General features: G+C 42.3%; 3 non-coding genes across 3 annotated transcripts; all 3 read right to left on the bottom strand.

The window, feature by feature from the left end:
• Nucleotides 1-2,994: 2,994 nt before the first annotated feature.
• On the bottom strand, nt 2,995-3,067 carry trnar-ccu (transfer RNA arginine (anticodon CCU)). Its single transcript has one exon. It is a non-coding gene; the product is annotated as a tRNA-Arg (tRNA).
• Nucleotides 3,068-6,752: 3,685 nt separating this feature from the next.
• On the bottom strand, nt 6,753-6,825 carry trnar-ccu (transfer RNA arginine (anticodon CCU)). The gene has a single exon. It is a non-coding gene; the product is annotated as a tRNA-Arg (tRNA).
• Nucleotides 6,826-7,529: 704 nt separating this feature from the next.
• On the bottom strand, nt 7,530-7,602 carry trnar-ccu (transfer RNA arginine (anticodon CCU)). The gene has a single exon. It is a non-coding gene; the product is annotated as a tRNA-Arg (tRNA).
• Between the last annotated feature and the right edge of the window lie 17,883 nt (nt 7,603-25,485).

Below are 25,485 nucleotides of genomic sequence, written 5' to 3'. Positions count from 1 at the left end.
CCTGTTGGTAGCCTGGCCTTGCCTTGCCTTGCCTCTGTGGGGTAAGTCAGTCTGTCCTTGCTGTTATCCTATGGTGGGGTCTGTTTCCTCCTGGTCCTTGCCTCTGTTGGGTAAGTCAGGGTAACATTGCTGTTACACTGAGGCCAGACTGTTCCCTTCCTTCCCTCTGAAGCCCTGCCCTGCAACCTATGCCTGGGGCCTCTGCCTGGAGCCTTGCCCTGCCTCTGCCTCTGCCTTGAGCCTTGCCCTGTTTGCAACTGTCTGTCTGTGTCCACGCCTTTGCTAGGTAGGTCTGGCTAATTTGCTGCTACCTAGTGTTGGGAACTGTCTTGTTGTGTTCAGTGTTCTGTGTAATGAGTCCTGGCCTTATGTCCTGTACCTAAAGAGGGGTCCTGGCTTGGTGTTCCATATTCCTGTCTCTCCCTTGACTCTGTGTTCTGTGTTCCTGTTCTCCCTCAACCCAGGCTCTGTGTTCTGCATTCCTGTCTCTCCCTCGATCCAGGCTCTGTATTCTTGTCTTGTCGATGTGCCTTGCCCAGCCTGGTGCTGGGATTCCCTCGTCCTGTCTATGAGACTCTCATCCAGTCTTGTGCCTCTCCTCATCCTATAACCACATCTTGTCCTCTCCTGGTTCTGGAGTCGGAGCCTGAGTCAAGACCCAGGTTCTGGGTCCTTGTCCAGTCTCTGGCTCGGAGTCCAAGCCCAGGCTCCTAGTTCCCAGTTCCATGTCCTGGTTCCGCTATCCTTGTCAAGTCCTAGCCCAGGTCCAGAATCCTTGTCTCGTTTGGGGCCTGTGCCATGTCCAGCATTTTTTCTTCCCCACTTTCCTTGCTTCCTTCTCACACTTAGTCCTGTTCCTGGTAGTTCAGTGTCTGTGTCTTGCTTCTGGGCCCTCTCCCAATGCCCCCCATTATGACAAAATGAGTTATAGACTACTTCTGGAGACGGAGTACCCAGATACCCATAATTAATGCTGTGAAGCAGATTCTTTTAAATATACAAACCTTCCAAATATTAGCGGATCAGCTGTTTGATGTGCTAAGTGATAATATCAATCTGGTCTGAAAGATTCCTTGAACTAGATAACTTAGCCAGCACTGTCTACTTTGAAAAAAATAAATTAAATAACCCATTGACTTACACTGAACCACTTTAGCAACAAGCCCAGGTGTTGTGAGCCAGCAAGTCTGCTATATAGACTGAGGTTGCTTGCAAAACTGTCCTTTTAACTTCAAACTGATTACTGCTTGCAATTTACTTTAAGAACTGAAGGCCGGGCCCTGTTTATGACAAGAAGCCAAACAAAGGATATTGGTTGGAAGTTTAACTTACTTAAAACAATGCTTCGATCTCTACAACTGAGCTGCTGTGTAGAAAGGTGAGCTTCACGAAAACAGATGGTCCTCTGGCCCTGGCAGTATCCATGACAGAGGATAAACTCTGAACTGGAATAGATTTGATCCTGCAAAAAAGGGGGTGAGGTTAAATCAAGAAGTACTGGAATTAGTTTACACCTAATGACTGACTTCATTTATGATATCTCAGTTGGAATAATAAAGACCTATCTGTATTGGAGTAGAACTGAACCTGAAGAAGAGAGATGCTATCCAGATGTGAGTATTTGTGACTTTTATTAAAAGACAGATTTATGTAGGAGTAACAGAAATTATTCTAACCTGGTCCAGAGGAGATGGGACCTGATCTTGTACAATAGCCATAGTTTTTTCTCTTGGTGCACTGGATACATCCTCTGTTGGACTAATGTTGAATTTAAACTGGAATGTGTTCTAATTGCCATAGTGGGCTATAGGAACACCAACCATGTGTAAATGTGATAAATTCTCAGCTGGGCTCATGAGAAAGGATTGTGTCAAAATCAAAATTGAGATTATTGTCATACATGCAAGAACATGTACGCACATGTACAATGAAAACTTACTTCCATCAGTATCACAGACATGTGCTATCATATAAGCGGCATTCACAGGGGAAAAATAAACATAAAATATACCTAATTTGATACAAGAAAACACAATTAGAACAAAAAACAGTTTTTTCGTACAAAGAAGTCAAAGAGATCATATTGCAGTAATTGAGGTATGCCAGTTGGTTCAACAAATGAATGGTTGAAAATAGCAAGATCAAAGAGAATATTTAGAAACCTGGAAATATAAGAGTGTAACTTAGAAGTGGGTATACATTCTAACTTTGAGCAAAGGGAAAACTAACCTAATGGGAGTGGATTCTGACCTATCGCCTTGATTGAGAGAAACATGGAAAATATACAAACAACAGAGAAAGAAAGCATTCACTTGGTTCAAGAATAGCAATCCAACCTTCTCCGTGCATAGTTATAGGACCCAGATGGGACTTGAACCCATAATCCCTGGTTTCAGAGGTCAATCCCTTATCCACTGAACCATAGGGGCTGCTCAGACCACCAGTTGGCATCCATCGGTAAAGAGTTACTGAAGCTGAATCGCTGGGAGATTTGCAGAAAATAACACATCCAGCTATCCATGCTGGGACCAAATTCCACTCTGGAGTGATCTCAGCTGCTTTCTAACTTCACTAATAGCAATGGACTCTAAATTTGTGTATTAGGGATAGTTCTAGCTTCAAGTAATGAGAATGGTTCAGGGGGTAACCCTAATGGGGATTCTCACCTTGAAAAATATGGATCTCCCCTGAGGTAAAAGAATAGTTTCTGACCTGGAGTGGATCAATCCAGGAGCAACTGAAAAAGATTTGAACCTGTGAACTGGGGAGAAGTCCTATTGGGTATGGCTGTACCTAGTACAATGGGGGACACGGTCCATCGTAGATGCAATCAAATTTGGAATGACAGATGTATTCTGTGTTGTAACTGGATTCTCAGCAGAAGTACTGAATGAGAGAAACATGCCAAATTTACAACAAAGGCAGAGACCAGTCAGCAGATCAGAAGCGACTCTCTCCATATTCCAGTAACGTAACCCAGTCAGAAAACATCACCACCCCAGATGGGACTTGAACCCACAATCCCTGGCTTAGGAGGCCAGTGCCTTATCCATTAGGCCACTGGGGCTGCTCACTAATTTTTCTAAATAGGGAGATAGCTGAAGCTGGATACACAAGAGCTTCAGCCCCACAGTATTCAAACACCTTCAGCCAGGTACAATTTCCAAATAAAGTTTTCCAACAACACCACTGCTGTTGGATTAATCACAAGTGCTGATATATCAGAGTACAGAGCAAGATAGGACACCTGGTTCAGTGAACACCGTAACAACAATCTCTCACTCAGCATCAGTTAAACTAACGGGCTGATTGTTGACTTTAAGAAGAGGAAGGAGGACCAACATGCATCAGTTTACATTACTTTATTGGAGGGTTAAGAGATTTGGCTTGTCACTAAACACTGTGACAAACTTCTACAGACTGAAGTGTTGAAAGTGTCCTGACCTGTTGTCTGGTACAGCAATTCAAATGCACAAGAAGGTTATAATCCTTCTCCATCACTGGTAGCTGCCAAGGACATGGTATCTCAATATGGCAGTATCTGTCATCCCTGCCATCTAGCCCTTGCTATATTCTTGCAGCTACCACCAGGCAGGAGGTACAGAAGCCTGAGTACCCATGCTGCCAGGTTCAAGAACAACCATCCACCTACCTTGAAACCGTGAATGATAGGAAAATTTCTAACTTGGAATAATGGTAAAAACCATGACAAAAAAACTATTCAGTTAGTTCAAAAGTAGTTATTTTTGATGCAATAGTTAAGGAATTCCTCAACCCAGACAGGACTTGAAACCACAATCCCTGGCTTAAGGAGGCCAGTGCCTTATCCATTAAACCATGGGGTTTGATTAATGCGGAGATTGCTGAGCCAGGATGCACAGGATGGATTTGAAATTCATTATAGTCAAACAGCTTCAAAGCATGCACACTGGGAACTAATTCTACAGTTGAACGATGTCATCAGATTTTATTCTTCTGTAATGCAGTTAGACTCTGAACCATGTTAATGAACATAGACTCAGTTAAAGTAATGAGAATCATTTCTAATATTGTGTAATGGGGCAATTCCTATCCTGGGTTAAGGTAGATATATGTGCTGGAGTACTGAGAAATAATTCTAATTGTGTGTGGTGTGAGGGTATTGGGTTTGTTGTCTGTGAAGTTCTAAACTCAAACAAAGCCCTATCCAAGATAGGTAGCTATCACTAAAGGGAGCTTATACTGTAACCACCCAATCGTGAAAGATTTCTTCACTTATCTGTTCCTCCGTGGTTAGTTTAACTGCCAACAACCAGTATTTGTGCAGTGTCCTCCCCCACACCCATCAAGGAGAAGATACTTCAAGCTAATACAGTTCATTTATTTTTAGTAATACACATTTAAATCCAAGTAACATTCTTGAAACACATTTTAAACTCACAGTGGACTTAAATCTTTTAAATATTTCCAAATTAGAAACCATTTCTAAAGCAAAGGATTATAAGCTAAAAAGACATACTATTGAGCCGCAGATGAAAGACTCGTCTGTTGCAGAACTGAAGGCAGAAAAATAGATTCCGTGTTTCTGTCATTCTTCTTGATGTTTCTGGGGTTATTCCTAAAAAGCCTGGACTGCTCGCTACATTTATACTGTTTCTCTGCCATCCTGAGTGGTTTCACACATCATAATTTTCCAGATTCCTTTTTACAGAACTGACTTTTAGACTGCTTCTGGAGACAGAGTTCCCAGGTACCCGTAATTAATGCTGTGAAGCAGATTCTTTTAAATATACAAACCTTCCAAATATTAGCGGATCAGCTGTTTGATGTGCTAAGTGATAATATCAATCTGGTCTGAAAGATTCCTGGAACTAGGATAACTTTGCCAGCACTGTCTACTTTGGAAAAAAATAAATTAAATAACCCATTGACTTACACTGAACCACTTTAGCAACAAGCCCAGGTGTTGTGAGCCAGCAAGTCTGCTATATAGACTGAGGTTGCTTGCAAAACGGTCCTTTTAACTTCAAACTGATTACTGCTTGCAATTTACTTTAAGAACTGAAGGCCGGGCCCTGTTTATGACAAGAAGCCAAACAAAGGATATTGGTTGGAAGTTTAACTTACTTAAAACAATGCTTCGATCTCTACAACTGAGCTGCTGTGTAGAAAGGTGAGCTTCACAAAAACAGATGGTCCTCTGGCCCTGGCAGTATCCATGACAGAGGATAAACTCTGAACTGGAATAGATTTGATCCTGCAAAAAAGGGGGTGAGGTTAAATCAAGAAGTACTGGAATTAGTTTACACCTAATGACTGACTTCATTTATAATATCGCAGATGGAATAATAAAGACCTATCTGTATTGGAGTAGAACTGAACCTGAAGAAGAGAGATGCTATCCAGATGTGAGTATTTGTGACTTTTATTAAAAGACAGATTTATGTAGGAGTAACAGAAATTATTCTAACCTGGTCCAGAGGAGATGGGACCTGATCTTGTACAATAGCCATAGTTTTTTTTTCTTGGTGCACTGGGTACATCCTCTGTTGGACTAATGTTGAATTTAAACTGGAATGCGTTCTAATTGCCATAGTGGGCTATAGGAACACCAACCATGTGTAAATGTGATAAATTCTCAGCTGGGGTCATGAGAAAGGATTGTGTCAAAATTAAAATTGAGATTATTGTCATATATGCAAGAACGTGTATGCACAGTTACAATGAAAACTAACTTCCATCAGTATCACAGACATGTGCTATCATATCAGTATCATTCACAGGGGAAAAATAAACAATTTGAAACAATTAGAACAAAGAAAACAAAGTATTTTCGCATAAGGAAGTCAGAGATCATAGTGCAGCCAAATTGCAGTAATTGAGGTATGCTAGTTGGTTCAACAAATGAATGGTTGAAAATGGCAAGATCAATGAGAATATTTATAAACCTGGAAAAATAAGAGAGTGTAACTTAGAAGTGGGTATACATTCTAACTTTGAGCAAAGGGAAAACTAACCTAATGGGAGTGGATTCTGACCTATCGCCTTGATTGAGAGAAACATGGAAAATATACAAACAACAGAGAAAGAAAGCATTCACTTGGTTCAAGAATAGCAATCCAACCTTCTCCGTGCACAGTTATAGGACCCAGATGGGACTTGAACCCATAATCCCTGGTTTCAGAGGTCAATCCCATATCCACTGAGCCATAGGGGCTGCTCAGACCACCAGTTGGCATCCATCGGTAAAGAGTTACTGAAGCTGAATCGCTGGGAGATTTGCAGAAAATAATACATCCAGCTATCCATGCTGGGACCAAATTCCACTCTGGAGTGATCTCAGCTGCTTTCTAACTTCACTAATAGCAATGGACTCTAAATTTGTGTATTAGGGATAGTTCTAGCTTCAAGTAATGAGAATGGTTCAGGGGGTAACCCTAACGGGGTTGAAAAATATGGATCTCCCCTGAGGTAAAAGAATAGTTTCTGATGTAGAGTGGATCAAACCAGGAGCAACTGAAAAAGATTTGAACCTGTGAAATGGGGAGAAGTCCTGTTGGGTATGGCTGTACCTAGTACAATGGGGGACACGGTCCATCGTAGATGCAATCAAATTTGGAATGACAGATGTATTCTGTGTTGTAACTGGATTCTCAGCAGAAGTACTGAATGAGAGAAACATGCCAAATTTACAGCAAAGGCAGAGACCAGTCAGCAGATCAGAAGCGACTCTCTCCATATTCCAGTAACGTAACCCAGTCAGAAAACATCACCACCCCAGATGGGACTTGAACCCACAATCCCTGGCTTAGGAGGCCAGTGCCTTGTCCATTAGGCCACTGGGGCTGCTCACTAATTTTTCTAAATAGGGAGATAGCTGAAGCTGGATTCACAAGAGCTTTAGCCCCACAATATTCAAATGCCTTCAACCAGATACAATTTCCAAATAAAGTTTTCCAACAACACCACTGCTGTTGGATTAATCACAAGTGCTGATATATCAGAGTACAGAGCAAGGTAGGACACTTGGTTCAGTGAACACCATAACAACAATCTCTCACTCAGCATCAGTTAAACTAACGGGCTGATTGTTGACTTTAAGAAGAGGAAGGAGGACCAACATGCATCAGTTTACATTACTTTGTTGGAGGGCTAAGAGATTTGGCTTGTCACTAAACACTGTAACAAACTTCTACAGACTGAAGTGTTGAAAGTGTCCTGACCTGTTGTCTGGTACAGCAATTCAAATGCACAAGAAGGTTATAATCCCTCTCCATCACTGGTAGCTGCCAAGGACGTGTTAGCTCAAGATGGCAGTATCTGTCATCCCTGCCATCTAGCCCTTGCTATATTCTTGCAGCTACCACCAGGCAGGAGGTACAGAAGCCTGAGTACCCATGCTGCCAGGTTCAAGAACAACCATCCACCTACCTTGAAACCGTGAATGATAGGAAAATTTCTAACTTAGAATAATGGGAAAAACCATGACAAAAAAATCTATTCAGTTAGTTCAAAAGTAGCTATTGTTGATGCAATAGTTAGGAAATCCTCACCCCAGATGGGACTTGAACCCACAATCCCTGGCTTAGGAGGCCAGTGCCTTATCCATTAGGCCACTGGGGCTACTACAGCCAGTCTGAACAGGAAGGCTGCCAGACCTGGACTACCAGGGAGATTTTCAAACCCATGGTTACTGGACGACTTCCAAACATGTACAACTTGGCCATGATACTACTTGGGGGTGATGACATCAAATTCTAACTTTCAGTAAAGGATCTCAAAACTAGATAATTCTAAATTCAGACAATGGGAAAAATTTCTAATCTTGTGTGTTCTATCCAGGATTAATTAGGGATGAGCTCATTGGAAGTAAAGAGATTAAATTCCAGCCTAGAATAATTGGGATTCTAACCTGAAGACAGTTTGTCCCAGAAACACTGAGTATAGTTTTAATTGTAGTGTTAGAGGGCAAGTGTTCCATTCTGGGTTACTGAGGATACAAGCAAAGTAGGAGCCATGGGGATAAACCTCTCTCAGGTTCTAGTGGATAGATTCTAAACTGGAGTTATTGGAACGTTCAAAGCCTGGAGTAATTCAGACACATTCCAACCTGAACTAATGGGGATCTTTCCTAAATCATAACTGGTGATGTATTCCAGCTGGGAGTTGTGAGGATAGATTCTTTCTGGGGAAGTTGGGATACTTCCTGCTGTAGAATGAGTAGGGAAGAATCTCACTGGAGAAAAGAAAGGTTAGTTCCTACCCTGGGGTAGTGGAAGTGAAATAACCTACAGTGAGTGGAAAATATTCTGTCCTACAGTAATGGAGAGATGTACAGTACTATTGGAGAACACTGGATCATTTAAACCTCATGAGATTTCATCCTGGAATAACAGAAAATAGAACAGAAAGCCATACAGCACAGGAACAGCCTCTTTTTTTTCCACGATGTGGTGCCAAACTAATTAAACCAACAACTCCTCATTAATCTAATCCTTCACATCCATACACTGACCGTGTCTAAAAACTCTCTAAATGCCTCTATCACATCTGCCTCTACCAGTATTCCTGACATCCTATTCCAGGCTCCCACTACTCTGTGTGAAAAAACTTACCCCACACACCTCCTTTGAATGCAAGCCCTCAAATATCAGACATTAAATCCTGAGGAGAAATACTGGCTTTCTACTGTCTAAGCCTCTCATATTCTTATAAACTTCTATACGGTCTCCCGAGAAAACAGTCCATGTTTGTCCAGCCTCTCTTTAGCCTCTAATCCAAGCAGAATGCTGGTAAAATTTCTTCTGCACCCTCCACATCCTTTGTATAAATGGGCTGGCCGGATCCACATTATGGATGTGATCCATCTTGGATTATTAGAGATATAATTTGTCTTAGAAATCAGATTTCAACCTGGAATAATGGAGGCAAGTACATTCCAAATGAGAATTTGTTACTGATTCAGAATCAAATCTTATGAATAGTTACATATTCTGATTTTAAGTATTCTGGATAGAGTCCAACTTTGAGTACTATTAACTGATTTAAACCTGGAGGGAACTAGATTTTATCTGGAGTAAGGTGAGTGGAGTCTAACTTGGAGTTGTGTGGATATTCTCTCAAAGTATTAGATTTAGATTCTGTCCGAGTAATAAGGGAAAGTTTTTATCTGGAATAATAGAGAAAGATCCTTTGAGTGTGGAGTGGGGGCACATTGTAATCAGTAGTCATGGGAAAAGATCATTCGGAACACACAATAGATGCATTTCAATGAGATAGAGCACTTTTGAGGGGAAAACTCACTATTAAGATCGCATCAAATGTAGAGAGAAAGTATATATCACATTTCAAGTTTAATTCATTCAATCATACTTGAATGCCCTTGAATACAGTCAGACGAAACAGTGTTACTCTGGGGCCAAGGTGGAAAACAAAGAACAACAGTCACACAGAGCACACACAAAATAGAAAGCACACTTAAGATATCAGTAAAATACAGTCACACAAGAATATAGTCCAAGTCTCTGAATGTATGAATGTTGCAGAAATCACAATACAGATTATCTTCTGCCAAGTGAACACTGGGTGGCAGCACTGACTCCAGCTTGGATGCCACGCAACACCACCTCTAGTGGAGTGCACCGACTCTGACTAAGTTATTTGGCACTCAGGAAGAGTTCCCAGGAATGGTGCAAAAGGGGGCCATTATAGCAATACATGTGGAGAGGTGTGTTGGACTCCTGCTATTACTGTTGAAGTCCTGCATCAAACCCAGCAGCTCAGCGGGAGCCTGCGTGTGAGGTGATGAGTGAGCTTGGAAGAGCCAGCAGACAGAATCTTGCATGATATCTATTGGGTGGTGATGAGAGACTGGGTTGTCTATCAGCGCATGGGGTAGGTGCTGTAAGTGGGGACTCGTTACACCCTGAGCCCCATATCTCACTGTTGAGCAGTTGTGGCACTTAAACCCAGCTCAGCCAACATCAGGCCTCCCAGGCAGCCTCTTCACACTGAGTCATCGGGTGAATCATTCTGAGAGATGGTGGTGAGGAACAGTGCTGATTTCATCCTTGCCAATCATGATGCCTGCTTGCACTACCCACATCTGCAAATATTATGCTCACTTCCCTCAACTCCTTTCCTTTCCAAGTGCCAGTCCAGATGCCTTTTAAATGTTGTATTAACATCTGCCTCTACCATTTTGTCTGGCAACTCATTCCATCTACCTACCACCCTCTGAAAAAATTTGCCCCTCAGATTTGAATTTCTCTCCTCTCACTTCAACATAGAACATAGAATAGTACAGCACAGTACAGGCCCTTCGGCCCACAACATTGTGCCGACACTTAAACCCTGCCTCCCATATAACCCCCCACCTTAAATTCCTCCATATACCTGTCTAGTAGTCTCTTAAACTTCACTAGTGTATCTGCCTCCACCACTGACTCAGGCAGTGCATTCCACGCACCAACCACTCTCTGAGTAAAAAACCTTCCTCTAATACCCCCCTTGAACTTCCCTCCCCTTACCTTAAAGCAGTGGTTCCCAACCTTTTCTATGCCCCACACCACTAGGAAATGATTGATTAATGTTTGCACCCACTACAAAAGTAATATCACATTTGAAGATGAAGAAGTCTAATTTCTAATTATTGAACCACATACAATACTGCAGGTGAACCAATTGAACTTTTAAAAAAAAATAAGCTTTTAATTCAGTGCATAAAATGCAAATATAAATTGAGCAATTAGATTCTAATTTATTCAGGAAAAATTGTAAACAGTAAATTGATGAGACTCCTCAACTCTGAGGTGTAACTCCCAGGTAACAGTGATGAGAATCCTCAACGCTGACTCGGGCAACGGGAGACTGGAGTGAGTTTGTCGCACCCCCTGAAATTCTATCTTGCACCCCCTGGGGGTGCAGGCACCCCAGGTTGGGAACCCCTGCCTTAAAGCCATGTCCTCTTGTATTGAGCAGTGGTGCCCTGGGGAAGAGGCGCTGGCTGTCCACTCTATCTATTCCTCTTAATATCTTGTACACCTCTATCATGTCTCCTCTCATCCTCCTTCTCTCCAAAGAGTAAAGCCCTAGCTCCCTTAATCTCTGATCATAATGCATACTCTCCAAACCAGGCAGCATCCTGGTAAATCTCCTCTGTACCCTTTCCAATGCTTCCACTTCCTTCCTATAGTGAGGTGACCAGAACTGGACACAGTACTTCAAGTGTGGCCTAACCAGAGTTTTATAGAGCTGCATCATTACCTCGCGACTCTTAAACTCTATCCCTCGACTTATGAAAGCTAACACCCCATAAGCTTTCTTAACTACCCTATCAACCCGTGAGGCAACTTTCAGGGATCTGTGGATATGTACCCCCAGATCCCTCTGCTCCTCCACACTACCAAGTATCCTGCCATTTACTTTGTACTCTGCCTTGGAGTTTGTCCTTCCAAAGTGTACCACCTCACACTCCTCTGGGTTGAACTCCGTCTGCCACTTCTCAGTCCACTCCTGCATCCTATCAATGTCTCTCTGCAATCTTTGACAATCCTCTACACTATCCACAACACCACCAACAGGTCATTAATAAAAATCACGAAAAGTAGGGGTCCCAGAACTGATTCTTGTGGGACACCACTAGTCACAACCCTCCAATCTGAATGTACTCCCTCCACCACGACCCTCTGCTTTCTGCAAGCAAGCCAATTCTGAATCCACCTGGCCAAACTTCCCTGGATCCCATGCCTTCTGACTTTCTGAATAAGCCTACCATGTGGAACCTTATCAAGTGCCTTATCAAATCCATGTAAACCACATCCACTGCACTACCCTCATCTATATGCCTGGTCACCTCCTCAAAGAACTCTATCAGGCTTGTTAGACACGATCTGCCCTTCACAAAGCCATGCTGACTGTCCCTGATCAGACCATGATTCTCTAAATGCCCATAGATCCTATCTCTAAGAATCTTTTCCATCAGCTTTCCCAACACAGACGTAAGGCTCACGGGTCTATAATTACCTGTGCCTTGTAGATTTAAACTCCCCCAACCAAGGAAAGAGACTCTGTGTTGTCATTGAAGAGAGTCCAGAGGAGGTTCACGAGGATTATTCCAGGAATGAAGGGGTTAACACAAGAGGAGTGTTTGGCAGCTTTGGGCCTGTACTCACTGGAATTCAGAAGAATGTATGGGGATCTCGTTGAAACCGAGACCAGATGAGATATACCCCAGGTTACTGTGCGAAGCGAGGAAGGAGATTGCTGAGCCTCTGGTGGTGATCTTTGCGTCATCAATAGGGATTGAAGAAGTATCAGAGGATTGGAAGGTTGCAAACATTGTTCCCTTGTTCAAGAAAGAGTGTAGAGATAACCCAGGAAATTATAGACCTGTGAGTCTTACTTCAATGGTGGTGGGCAAGTTGTTGGAGAAGATCCTGAGAGGCAGGATTTATGAGCATTTGGAGAGATATAATCTGATTAGGGATAGTCAGCATGGCTCTGTCAATGCAGGTCATGCCTTACAAACCTGACTGAAATCTTTGAGGCTGTAACACAACACATTGATGACGGTAGAGCAGTGGATGTAGTGTATATGGATTTCAGTAAGGCATTTGATAAGGCTCCCCATGCGAAGCTTATTCAGAAAGTGATGAGGCATGTGATTCAAGGAGACCTTGCTTTGTGGATCCAGAATTTGCTTGACCACAGAAGGCGAAGGGTGGATGTGGATGGATGCAGATCATGTTCTGCATGGAGGATGGTGACCAGTGGTGTTCCACAGGGATCTGTTCTGGGACCCCTCCGCTTTGTGATTTTTATAAATGGCCTGGATGAGGAAGTAGAAGACTGGGTTAGTAAATTTGCTGATGATACAAAAGTTGGGGGTGTTGTGGATAGTCTGGAGGGTTGTCAGAGGTTACAGTGGGACGTCGATAGGATGCAGAAATGGGCTGAGAAGTGGCAGATGGAGTTCAACCCAGATAGATATGAAGTGGCTCATTTCAGTAGGTCAAATATGAAAACCGAATATAATATTAATAGTAAGACTCTTGGTAGTGTGAAGGATCAATGAGATCTTGGAGTCCATGTCCATAGGCCACTCAAAGCTGCTGCACAGGTTGACAGTGTTGTTAAGAAGGTGTATGGTGTGTTGGCCTTCATCAACTGTGGGATTGAGTTCAAGAGCCATGAGGTAATGTTACAGCTATATGAGACCTTGGTCAGACCCCACTTGGAATACTGTGTTTTCTGGTCAGCTTACTACAGTATGGATACTGTAAGAGAGTGCAGAGGATGTTGCCTGGATTAGAGAGCATGCCTTATGAGAATAGGTTGAGTGAACTTGGCCTTTTCTCATTGAAGTGACGGAGGATGAGAGCTGACCTGATAGAGGTGAGATGATGAGAGGTGTGGATAGCCAGAGACTTTTTCCCAGGGCTGAAATGGTGAACACGAGGGGGCATAGTTTTAAGGGTGCTTGGAAGTAGGTACAATGGGGGGTGTCAGAGAGTGGGGGGGTGTGGAATGCACTGCCAGCGATAGTGGTAGAGGCAAATACAATAGGGTCTTTTAAGAGATTCTTAGATAGGTACATGGAACTTAAAAAAAATAGAGGGCCATGCGGTAGGGAAATTTGAGGCAGTTTCTAGAGTAGGTTACATGGTCGGCACAACATTGTGGGCCGAAGGGCCTGTAATGTGCTGTAGATTTTCTACGTTCTATGAAACCACCTGAATGTTGAAAGGACTAGACAGGGTGGATGTGGAGAGGATGCTTCCTATGGTGGGGGTATCCAGAACTAGAGGGCACAGCCTCAAATTTGAGGGATGACCCTTTAAAACAGAGGTAAGGAGGAATTTTTTTAGCCAGAGCGTATTGAATCTGCTCTGCCACAGACTGCAGTGGAGGCCAAGTCCATGGATAAATACAAGGCAAAAGCTGATCATTTCCTGATCGGTCAGGGCATCAAACGATCTGGCAAGAAAGCAAAATATGGGGTTGAGTGGGATTCGGGATCAGCCATGATGGAATAGCACAGCAGGCACGATGGGCTGAATAGCCTAATTCTGCTTTTATGTCTTATGGTCCTACCCAATCTATGTCCATCGTGATTTTATAAACCTTTGAGGTCACCTCTGAGCCTCCTACACCCTCGTGAGAATAAACTTGGCCTATCTCCTTATAGCAACTGTGTTTGATTCCAGGCCATACCCTGGCGAATCTCTTATTTGTTATCACATCCTTCCTGTCATGACAACATACAATACTCCAACTGTGGCCTGACTTAGCTCTCAGAAGACATTTAGAAAAAGGCTTGCATCATGGTGTAAGAGGCAACATATAGATGTGGGATAGAAGTCTGGCTCAATTAAAGAGAAGTTGACACAAACTGTACTTTTCTTGTGGTTGGCAAGATGTGATGAATGGTGAGTCAGAGGAATTAGTGCTGTGTTCTCTGCTTTCAGCTATTAATGAAGTTGGCTTTGATGAGGCACTGAAGCTGCAGTCACTAAACTTGTTGACAGTATAAAGATCGGGAGCCCACCTGTGGTGTAGTGACATTGGCACTGAACCTTGAGGCGAGTGGTCCTGGGTTCGAATTTGGCTGGCTCCTTGCACACTTTCCATCCATGCTGGGTTGAGCGTCGAGCTAGCAACTCGGCCTTGTAAAAGTCAAACAAAAATGCTAAAGAAACGGCGAGGTTGCCGCCCGATATGCCGCAAGGTGTGAAGAGGAACCACAAAGACAGGTAGGAAAGTAAGATGTGATGAGGACATAGGAAGCTACAAAGTGACAAATAGAATAAGTAGGCAACTATCTGGCAAATGGAAATATCTGTAATAGTTACTTGTTTTAAGAAAGGATGTTAAAATGTCAGAAGCTATTCAGAGGATTACTGGACTTTCCTTTTGTGGAAGTTGTGGTAAGACAAGAGTTAAAGACAACATCCAGGAGATAATAGCCTGGGGCAGTTGTATTCAAGTGAGACTGCCAGAGACACCTCTGATTACAATAGACAGGATGGGTTGGGGTGACTTCAGCAGTGTGTACTCAAACCAGACAAGTGAGGCCTTTGTAGTGAGACTTGTCCAGAAAGAAGATCTTCCTAAAGCATAGCATCCCTTTACACAATAAAAGTGCCAGAGACAGACGAGATAAAAATAATGGATAATGTGAAAGGTAGCCAACAAATCAGGGACAATTGTCTTTACAAACTTCAAAGTGTCATCGACTGTCCATTTGAAGTTTTGATTGACTTTAATATCTCTATTGTGAATGGCAATTGATTGTTCAAGCAAGGAATTCAACATATACAATTTACCAAATGGTCAATGTCCCTAACAGATGAGTCAGTTCTGTTTTCTGTCTTGGCTTCAGAACAGGGGCCATGCTGTTCTCCTTGTACACAAGTAAAATAAAAAGAACAATTGAGTTGTAGGAGTATGTGTGTTCTGGGCTCAGTTATTTTAGTTTTAATTATTTTAATGACACTTTGTCTTATTTATTGTTTCTGAAACTGGAAACTAACTTGTTTTACATTCCCATTTCTGATTAAGGATCCTTCACCTGAAATGTTAACTGTTTCCCTCTCCAAAAATAATGTCTGGCCTGCTGAGTTTTTCCAGCATTTCTGATTTCACTAGCTCAATGGAATACGGTTTGCCTTGGAGGAAATGTTGAGCAGGCAGCACTTGTACCTACTTGAGTTTAGAGGAACAAGAGAGGACTTGGTTGAAACATGAGAAAAGCCTGAGTGGCCTTGGCAGGATGGTTGTAGGAGGTTATTTACCCCTTTCGGAGAGTCTAGAACTTGGGGTCATTTGTCCGAAAAGACAGGGTCTTCTAATTAAGACAGAAATTCTTTCCTCTGGGGATTATGGCTCTTTGGAGCTCTCCTCTTCAAAGAGTGATGGTGTCTTTAAATATATCACCGAAGACATGGATTATATACATGCTAACTGAAAGGTGAAACGTTACAGGCAGCAGGTGAAAGTACTGTGCTGGGAGGTGCAATCAGATCTTATTTACTGGAGCAAGCTGCAGATGCCAAGTCACTTATTTCTGCTCTTAATTTGTGTGTTTGTGTTTCCTATCCTGTTAATAGATTTGGATTCAATTCTAGAGGAACATGCCCTTGTCACGTTTCTACCATCAGGGAGGAGGTACAGGAGCCCGAAGACCCACACTCAACATGTTAAAATGGGTTAATAGTGATTCTTGAAAGATCATTACTAATGCCTCTAGAATCTCTTCAGCTACCTCTTTCAGAACCTTGGGGTGTAGTCCATCTGGTCCAGGTAACTTATCTACCTTCAGACCTTTCACTTCCCAAGCACCTTTTCCCTAGTAATAGCAATTGCGTTCACTTCTGTCCCCTGACACTCTTGTATTTCTGTCACACTGCTAGTGTCTTCCACAGTGGAAACTGATGCAAAATACTTATTCAGTTCATCCACCATTTCCTTGTCTCCCATTACTACCTATCCAGTGTCATTTCCCAGTGCTACAATATCTACTCTCACCTCTCCTTCACACTTTAAATATCTGAAGAACTTCTGGTATCCTCTTAGATATTATTGGCTGGCTTAACTTCATATTTCATCTTTTCCCTCCTATGGCTTTTTTAAATGTCTTCCCAATCCTCTCAATATCACACTATATTTTGCTCTATTCCCTCTTTTTTTGGTTTTATGTTGGCTTTGACTTCCCTCAGCCATGATTGAGTTATCCTGCCTTCAGGGTACTTCTTTGGGATGTACCTACCCTGTGACTTCCAAATCACTCTGGAAAAACTCCAGTTGTTGCTACTCTACTGTCATTCCTGCTCGTGACCCCTTCCAATCAACTTTGGTCAGCTCCTCTCTCATGCCTCTGTAATTCCCTTTCCACCACTGTTGTACTGAGACATTTGACTTTAGCTTCGCCCTCACAAACTGCAGGGTGAATTCTGTCATACTATGATCACTGCCTCATAAGAGTATCTTTACCTCCATCCCACTCCCTCTGCCTATCTGCCTGTCCTTTCAATACAATTTGTATCCTTGGATGTTAGACTCCTGGCTCAGCCACAACTCAGTGATGCCCACAATGTCACACCTGCCAATATCTAACTGTGCTACAAGATCATTTACCTTATTCTGTATGCTGCATACATTCAAATGTAACACCTGAATCTTTCCTGTGCCCTTTACAACTGCATGACGTCCTTCACAGAGTCAGGAGACCAGAACTCAACACAGTATTCCAAGTGTGGTCCCGCCAATAGCATACAGTTGGAATATGATGAACACTGTGACTAGCTTTGATGATGTACTTAGGAGGTAGAAGTAACATTCTTTTTCAAAACAGCTCTGTGACATTTTTTATCCTCACTAGGAAGATACAATTTGATCTCTGTAATCAAATTGACCGTATTACTCCAATTAGAATAGATTTACATTGCTCTAAAATGAAATCTGTCCCTGACTTGATCTGGATAAAACCTGCTCATATTAATAAAATTTGCTATTGTTACTCTATAAAAGAATTTCTTCTCAACAATTTAATTTTTGTTATTTATTTTCTTCAAGTACTAATGAAGCGCATTCCTATGACAATATTTGTCACTATTGTAGTATCTATCACCGTTCCTCTACATTAGAATCTAACCTCTTGTTCTTTGTTAGAAGCTGAACATCATACTCTGTTTATTATCTTACCTGGAAAGTGAAGCCCCCAGCAAATTGTACTTCCTCAGTACTGCCCCAGATTAAGATCTGCTAAGTATGTTTTGACATGCAAGTACTGCAGAAAGCCAGGCTGAGAGTCTAAAAATGAAGTTGACACTTTTTGTGTCAGGCCGGACATGTTCTTCAAGAATGAAGGCTTTCTTTATTGATTCTTGTGACATGAGTGTTGATGCCAAAACTGAGATACATTTCCCATCCATGTTGCCCTTGAGAAGCCAATCCTGGACTTCAGAGTCATCGAGTCATAGAAAAGCCCTTTGGCCCATCTAATATTTGCCGAACCATTGAAACTGGCTACTCCCGCTGACCTGCATCGGGACCATGGCCCTCCATAACCCTACCATCTATGTACCTATCCAAACTACTCTGAAACATTGAATTCACATGCACTACTTGCACTGGCAGCTCATTCCACACTCTGATGACTCACTGACTGAAGACGTTTCCCCTCACTTGCCTCTCAAACTTTTCACCTTTCACCCTTAACCCATGACCTCTGGTTGTAGTTCCATCCAACCTCGGTGGAAAAAGCTTTCTTGCATTTACCCTATCTATACTCATAATTTTGTATACCTCTATCAAATCTCCTCTCAATCTTCTACATTCCAAGGAATAAAGTCCTAACCTGTTTGATATTTTCTTATAACTCAGGTCCTCCAGACCTGGCAACATCCTTGTAAATTTTCTCTGTACTCTTCCAGCAATATTTACATCTTTCCTGTAGATAGGTGACCAACACTGTACACAATACTCCAGATTTGGCCTCACCAATGTCTTATACAACTTCAACATAGCATCCCATCTCCTGTACTCAATACTTTGATTTATGGAGGCCAATGTGCCAAAAGCTTTCTTCACAAAAAAGTGAAAATTAAACTAAAATTTCTGATGCTGGAAATCTAAAACTAAAACAGAAAATAGTGGAAATGCACAGCAGGTCAGGCAACTTCTGTGATTTACTTGGAACCTTCTTAAAACTATGGGTCTGTATTGGGCACTGCATAGCTTCGCAAGGAGTTCCAGAACTGTGAGCTAGTGATGAAGGTTCAGCCATGTATTACATCATTAAGACTTGTTAAACAGTGGGAAACTGGGCTTCCCAATCTCATGATGTCATTGGAACTTCACTTGGTTACTCCAGAAATTGACACCTGGTTCCAAACTTCTTAAAAGTGGCGATAAAATACTGGACTTGCAGATAAGTCTTGTGTCTTATTTACCGCACAGTCAGCTACAATGTAACCGTAGATCTGGAGAATTGTTTTTGAATTCTGCTGAATTTGTATGATTGCAAGATAATACAAATAAAGAGAAATGCTTTGATGGTCCAGACTGCATGTCTTTTTGATCTCTCTTGCAGATCAGAATGCAGCACAGCCACTCATTTAAAACAACGTCCATTTCGCTCAAAGTGGGACAACACAATAAGATTCAGAACATGGGGCATCACTGACATGCAGCTGACTTTGGCCCTGTCCTGCCCTATGCAGGGGTTAAGGTTACACAGTGGTGGGGGTTAAGAGTTGAAACCTGATAGTCTCTGTGTATGTTTGAAGGCTAACTATATTTAAATTGTTGCATTCCAGAACTCTGACAAATGTCTGGTGACAGGCCAAATGGCTTCTTTTTGGGCCATAAATTTTCTGTGATTTTCCACCAGTTTCAATGTCATCCAGCACTGATGTGATGCTTTACACCCTGCCAGAGAAACTGCTCCCCTTCTCACAAATTCCATTTCTTTTAGCACCGTCCAGCACACATGGATTCACCCACACATACTGTATCCTTCTGACTCAAGAAATATTTGGGAAAAGAAAATCTTTCACGGCCATGTGTTCTCCAAAGCATTTCCAACCAGTGAGACATTTGTTGAAGGGCAGTCACTTTTGTAACAGAGCAGCCATTTTGTGCATACCATGCTCACTGAAACAGTAATATATTAGTGATTGATCATTGCCCATAAGTACTGTTTAGGGCACTACTGCATGTTAATGTCCCTACTAACCACACACACCTCCCATCCAATCCTTCTTTGAAGCAGTATTATGGGTCCTTTTACCCCTTTCCTCCCCCTCTGATGCCAAGGGAGGAGACTTGGTCTACTGTCTTCTCTGCAAACAGTGTGGCACTCCCTCATGACTGCATTTTTACTCAGGCAGGGGAAGTTTAAACCTCGATATTTTGGCTCTAAGGCAAGAGTGCCCCCACTAGGCCTGGCCAAACACTTTGCAATTCCTGTCTCATAAATGAAGACCATCCATTCCTGAAGACTGTTTACAAAATGCCTCCTTAAAGCAGGGAAGAAAGAATGTTGAATAAAACTGGGCATTCTATGGACAGTCTCCTAATTCCACTTGTTCATTAATAAATAAGAAGAAAGCAGAACGTGTACTGAACATTGCATATTATCACAGTTGTCCATTAAGCCTCACTCATATATAGCACCGACATGGCAGAGCTACAGACCTGATCATTGACATTTACCAGGTCTTCACACAGACGGGAATGATCCATGAACCCCAGAGCAGCAGTGTGCACATACACACCCACTCATGTACAGGTACATACTGGCACACTCGTATACACACTTCCACCATCCCACACAGACAGACACACACATCTACCATCCTCACCTGTGTACACACACCTACAGTATATGCATACACAGTTGAAGTCAGAAGTTTACATAAACCTTAGCCAAAAACATTTAAACTCAGTTTTTCCACAATTCCTGACATTTAATCCTAGAAAACATTCCCTGTCTTAAGTCAGTTAGGATCACTATTTTAAGAATGTGAAATGTCAGAACAATAGTAGAGAGAATGATTTATTTCAGCTTTTATTTCATCACTTTCCCAGTAGGTCAGAAGTTTACATACACTTTGTTAGTACTTGGTAGCATTGCCTTTAAATTGTTTAATTTGGGTCAAACGTTTTGGGTAGCCTTCCACAAGCTTCTCACAATAAGTTTCTGGAATTTTGTTCCATTCCTCCAGACAGAACTGGTGTAACTGAGTCAGGTTTGTAGGCCTCCTTGCTCACACACGCTTTTTCAGTTCTGCCCACAAATTTTCTATTGGATTGAGGTCAGGGCTTTGTGATGGCCACTCCAATACCTTGACTTTGTTGGCCTTGAGCATTTTGCCACAACTTTGGAGGTCTGCTTGGGGTCATTGTCCATTTGGAAGACCCATTTGCGACCGAGCTTTAACTTCCTGGCTGATGTCTTGAGATGTTGCTTCAATATATCCACATAATTTTCCTTCCTCATGATGCCATCTATTTTGTGAAGTGCACCAGTCCCTCCTGCAGCAAAGCACCCCACAACATGATGCTGCCACCCCCATGCTTCACGGTTGGGATGGTGTTCTTCGGCTTGCAAGCCTCACCCTTTTTCCTCCAAACATAACAATGGTCATTATGGCCAAACAGTTCAACTTTTGTTTCATCAGACCAGAGGACATTTCTCCAAAAGATAAGATCTTTGTCCCCATGTGCACTTGTAAGCTGGAGTCTGGCTTTTTTATGGTGGTTATGGAGCAGTGGCTTCTTCCTTGCTGAGCAGCCTTTCAGGTTATGTCGATATAGGACTCGTTTTACTGTGGATATAGATACTTGTCTACCTGTTTCTTCCAGCATCTTCACAAGGTCCTTTGCTGTTGTTCTGGGATTGATTTGCACTTTTCGCGCCAAAGTACGTTCATCTCTAGGAGACAAAATGTTTCCTTCCTGAGCAGTATGACGGCTGCGTGGTCCCATAGTGTTTATACATGCGTACTATTGTTTGTACAGATGAACGTGGTACCTTCAGGCATTTGGAAATTGCCCCCAAGGATGAACCAGACTTGTGGAGGTCCACAATTCTTTTTTTCTGAGGTCTTGGCTGATTTCTTTTGATTCTGTTTGTAAACTTCTGACCCACTGGAATTGTGATATTGTCAATTAAAAGTGAAATAATCTGTCTATAAACAATTGTTGGAAAAATTACTCGTGTCATGCACAAAGTAGATGTCCTCAACATCTTGCCAAAACTATAGTTTGCTGATATGAAATCTGTGGAGTGGTTAAACAATAAGTTTTAATGACTTCAACCTAAGTGTATGTAATCTTCTGCCTTCAAATGTACACATGCATGCACACGTACAATCACACCTACTTAGCGACAGACATTTGCATGCATACACATTCACGCTCACACATACAATGAAAATGGGATTAAAGGTTGCAGAGCAAGAGTGAAACAAGATGTTGCAGAGCTCGGAACTGGACAGGTAAGCTTTAAAGTGCTTGAAGTGAGAGTCATACTGATTCCACTGTTAGTAATTGTGTTTGAGTGTGCAAAGACCATTCTACACTGTGGGCTGGTATGGTAGTGTAGAGGTTAGCATGATGATTTACAGTACAGGTAACCCAGGTTCAGTTCCTGCTGCTGCCTGTAAGGAGTCTGTCCATTTTCCCTGAGAGGATGTGGGTTTTCTGCACGTGCTCCAGTTTCCTCTCACAGTCCAAAGAGATACTGGCTGGTCAGTTAGCTGTTCACTTTAAATTGTCACATGATTAGACTCCGGTTAAATCAGGGGATTGCTGGATGGTGTGGCTCATGGGGCGGAGGGAATAGTCTGCGCTGTATCTCAATAAATAAATAAAAATCAGTGTAATTGCCAAAATGAATTTCTTGACTTTTGTTGACCTTATAAAGGTCCATAATATTATGAGGAGCATGCATACGATTGGTAGTCAGTATCCTTTATCCAGGGCAATTGAGTCGGACTAGAGGGCACAGGATGAAGGTGAGAGGGGAGAAATTTAAGATGATCTGAGGAGTCGATTTTTCACACAGAAGGTGGTGAGTATCTCGATCAAGCTGGTGGAGGAAAACACAATTACAGCAGTTAAAAATGGGATGGATAGGTACTCGATAGGAAAGGAGCAGGGGGATGTGGGCATAATGCTTGCACATGGGATCACATAACATGGTCAGCATGGTTGAGATGGGCCAAAGGGCCTCTTTCTGCACGGTATGATTCAATTGGAATGGTTGTTCCCAAACTTCAAGAAGCAGAGCTGCTTGTTTCCACTGCACTGAGTAAGGCCGGGAGTTACTTACTGTTTTCTTAGCTAGGGAAGGGATACCCTGGTAGAACTGGTCGCTCAGCTTCTGAAACACATTTATTGTTATCATGCGGAAAAATACAGAGACTGATCGATGTGTAGCCATGTCCTACAAACTGCAAGTGGATGAATGGCAATCAGCTTATCTGAGGGGTGTAGCCTGAAGATACACTGCTTCCTCACAGATCCAGTAACTCTGGTTCAATCCTCACCTCTGGTGTTGTCAAAGCAGAGTTTTCACATTCTCCCTGTGGCCAGGCGTGCTTCCTCCTGGTTCTCCGGTTTCCTCACACATATCGAAGATTAGTGAATTAATTAGCTGCTGAAAATGTGTTACAGGGGAAATTGGTGATAGAATGAAATTGCTCTATGAACTGGCATAGGCTTGATGGACCAGATAGCCTCCATATGAAAATGTGAAAGAATACAGACAACTCTTTTTGCAAAGAACCAGGGGATCTTTAAAGTCAAATGGATCCTCAGTTGAAAATCTCATCCATAAAAGCACTTTCAACACTGTTCAGTCCTGTGCTCCAGTGAAGCAATGGTACATAATGATAGAAATATTGGAGTTACAGAGATTCGAGAGACTGCAGAGATGGAATCACACACAGGAGCTGAATGATGTAAAATGCTGGGAAGTGATGGGTGGAATTACTGTAACAAAGGGCTGAAGAAGAGGGAATCTGATAGGAGTGGACTGTGGAACATGGAGTAAAGGGACGGAGGTGGTGAGGACTACTAGTGGGAGGAATGTGTGGGTAACTGGCAGTTGGAGAGGGTGCAGGAGCAGAAAGAGATAGGGTGGAGGAGGCCAGTTGGATTAGGAGGAAAGAGGTGTTGGGGGAGGGACAGTGGGGAGCAGCTACTGGATTTATAAATTAGATTTACAGGGCAGGATGTGGCGATGCTGTGGACAGTTTTGCAAATGGACTTTCTCTAACAAGCTGGAGAATGACTTTGGAAAGCAACCGTTTTTCTCACAAGCATGCCACAGACAGAAGGAAAGGTGAAGCAAAATAGTGCAGCCAACTTCCATAATGATTCAAAGCGCCATGCTGATAATTATAACAGAAAATGAAGACTAAAAAGTGGATGAATGTGGATTGTTTTTCGTTCAGAGCTGCAAGTGGAAAACCAGTGCATGAACTTATTTTGCAAACACAAAGCCTTCCATCTGCTGTTGCCTGACACTCTTAAAAGTCAGCTTCCCCATCCTTTGAAAAGAGGCTTCATGCAAAACAGTTCAGTGGGTGTCAGCAGCTGAGTGAGAGCTTTTACTCCTTAAAGGCTTCACAAACTCCCCAGAGAGTCAGGCCACTCCTGTGGTTCAACATATTCTCAATCCCTTTCTGCTGTTGGGAATTATATTTGAGCTTTTGAAACCTGCAGGTTGAAATATTACTCCTTTGAACATGGTGGATTTGTAGCTTCAGGGACAGAGGAAGCAAGAAATTTGCACTGAAGTTTCCTCCTATAGTCATCAACAGGAGAGTTTACCATGATGTACAGAAACACAGTAGAAGCACTAAACAGATACTTTGCTCTTCACAGGAGAGGACACAATAAACTTTCCAGAAATGTTATGGAACTGAGAATCTGATGAAGAACAAAAAGAAAATTGTACTAGTAAGAAGAAAGAGCTGGAGAAATTAATAGAACTGAGGCATCAGAGGCAAACAGTGAAAGTGTTGGCTAGTGTTTTCCAGAATCTATTGCCATAGATTGGGAAGGTGGTGTGGTGGCCAACTCTAACTGAACCAAACTGCTACTGCTGGTGACCCCCACAGATTTGTTATACTTGTATGACATGCCCTCAGCTCCAATAATGATTGTTCTAAAAGTCAAAAATATGTATTTGATCCTTTATTAGCAAACATACAATCTTGAAGTGATGTATCTTAATCATACCCAAATGTAAGTTGAGCAGAATTGAGTGCTCAATAAAACATACAACATCCGTGGGCCCCGAGCTACAATCTGCCATGAACAAAGCACGAAGAAGTAACTTATTCCCTTCACTTTTACCTTCCCCCCACCATAATAAACTCAGAAAACAGAATAAAACACTGATAGAGAACTGATGCATGACTCCTACAGTGGCTATGTAACTATTATTTAAAAAAGGAAGGAGAGAGAAAACAGGAAATCAGAAATCACTTGGCTTAACCTAAGTTGTAGGGAACATGTTGGAGCCTATTATAAAGGATGAGATAACAAGAACAGTTGTATTATTAAAAACGGATTGAATCAAGAATTGCTGGTATACAAACAGATGTAGGTGCACTTGTATACTAGTCCCCCTCTCCCTCTCCCCCTCCACCCCCTCTCTCTTTCTGGATGATTGGCAGCTAGGAATTTAAGGGGAATTATATTGTCAGCTTGTATTCAAAGTGGAATGAGTGTTGATGTCTGAATGAGAGTAATTCCAGGCTACCTAGAATAGAATGGGAGCTCTGCCAAGTTTTGATTGGTTGATAAAACTCAGAGCTGCTTTGATTTATGAATAGTAACAAGTTGAATTGGGAGGTTATACCGACTCCAGCTACTGTGCATAGAAGATGTCCATTTGGTTAGTTAAAGATTTCACTGAGTACCTGTTTATATTGAAATGGGTGGGTCCCGCTGAAGGGTTTCGGCCCAAAATGTCAACTGTACTCT

This window comes from Hemitrygon akajei, chromosome 5 (genome assembly GCF_048418815.1).
Source record: "Hemitrygon akajei chromosome 5, sHemAka1.3, whole genome shotgun sequence".
Lineage (NCBI taxonomy): Eukaryota > Metazoa > Chordata > Chondrichthyes > Myliobatiformes > Dasyatidae > Hemitrygon > Hemitrygon akajei.
Note: the sequence above shows the minus strand (reverse complement) of the source record. Positions and strands in the feature narration are given on the sequence as shown.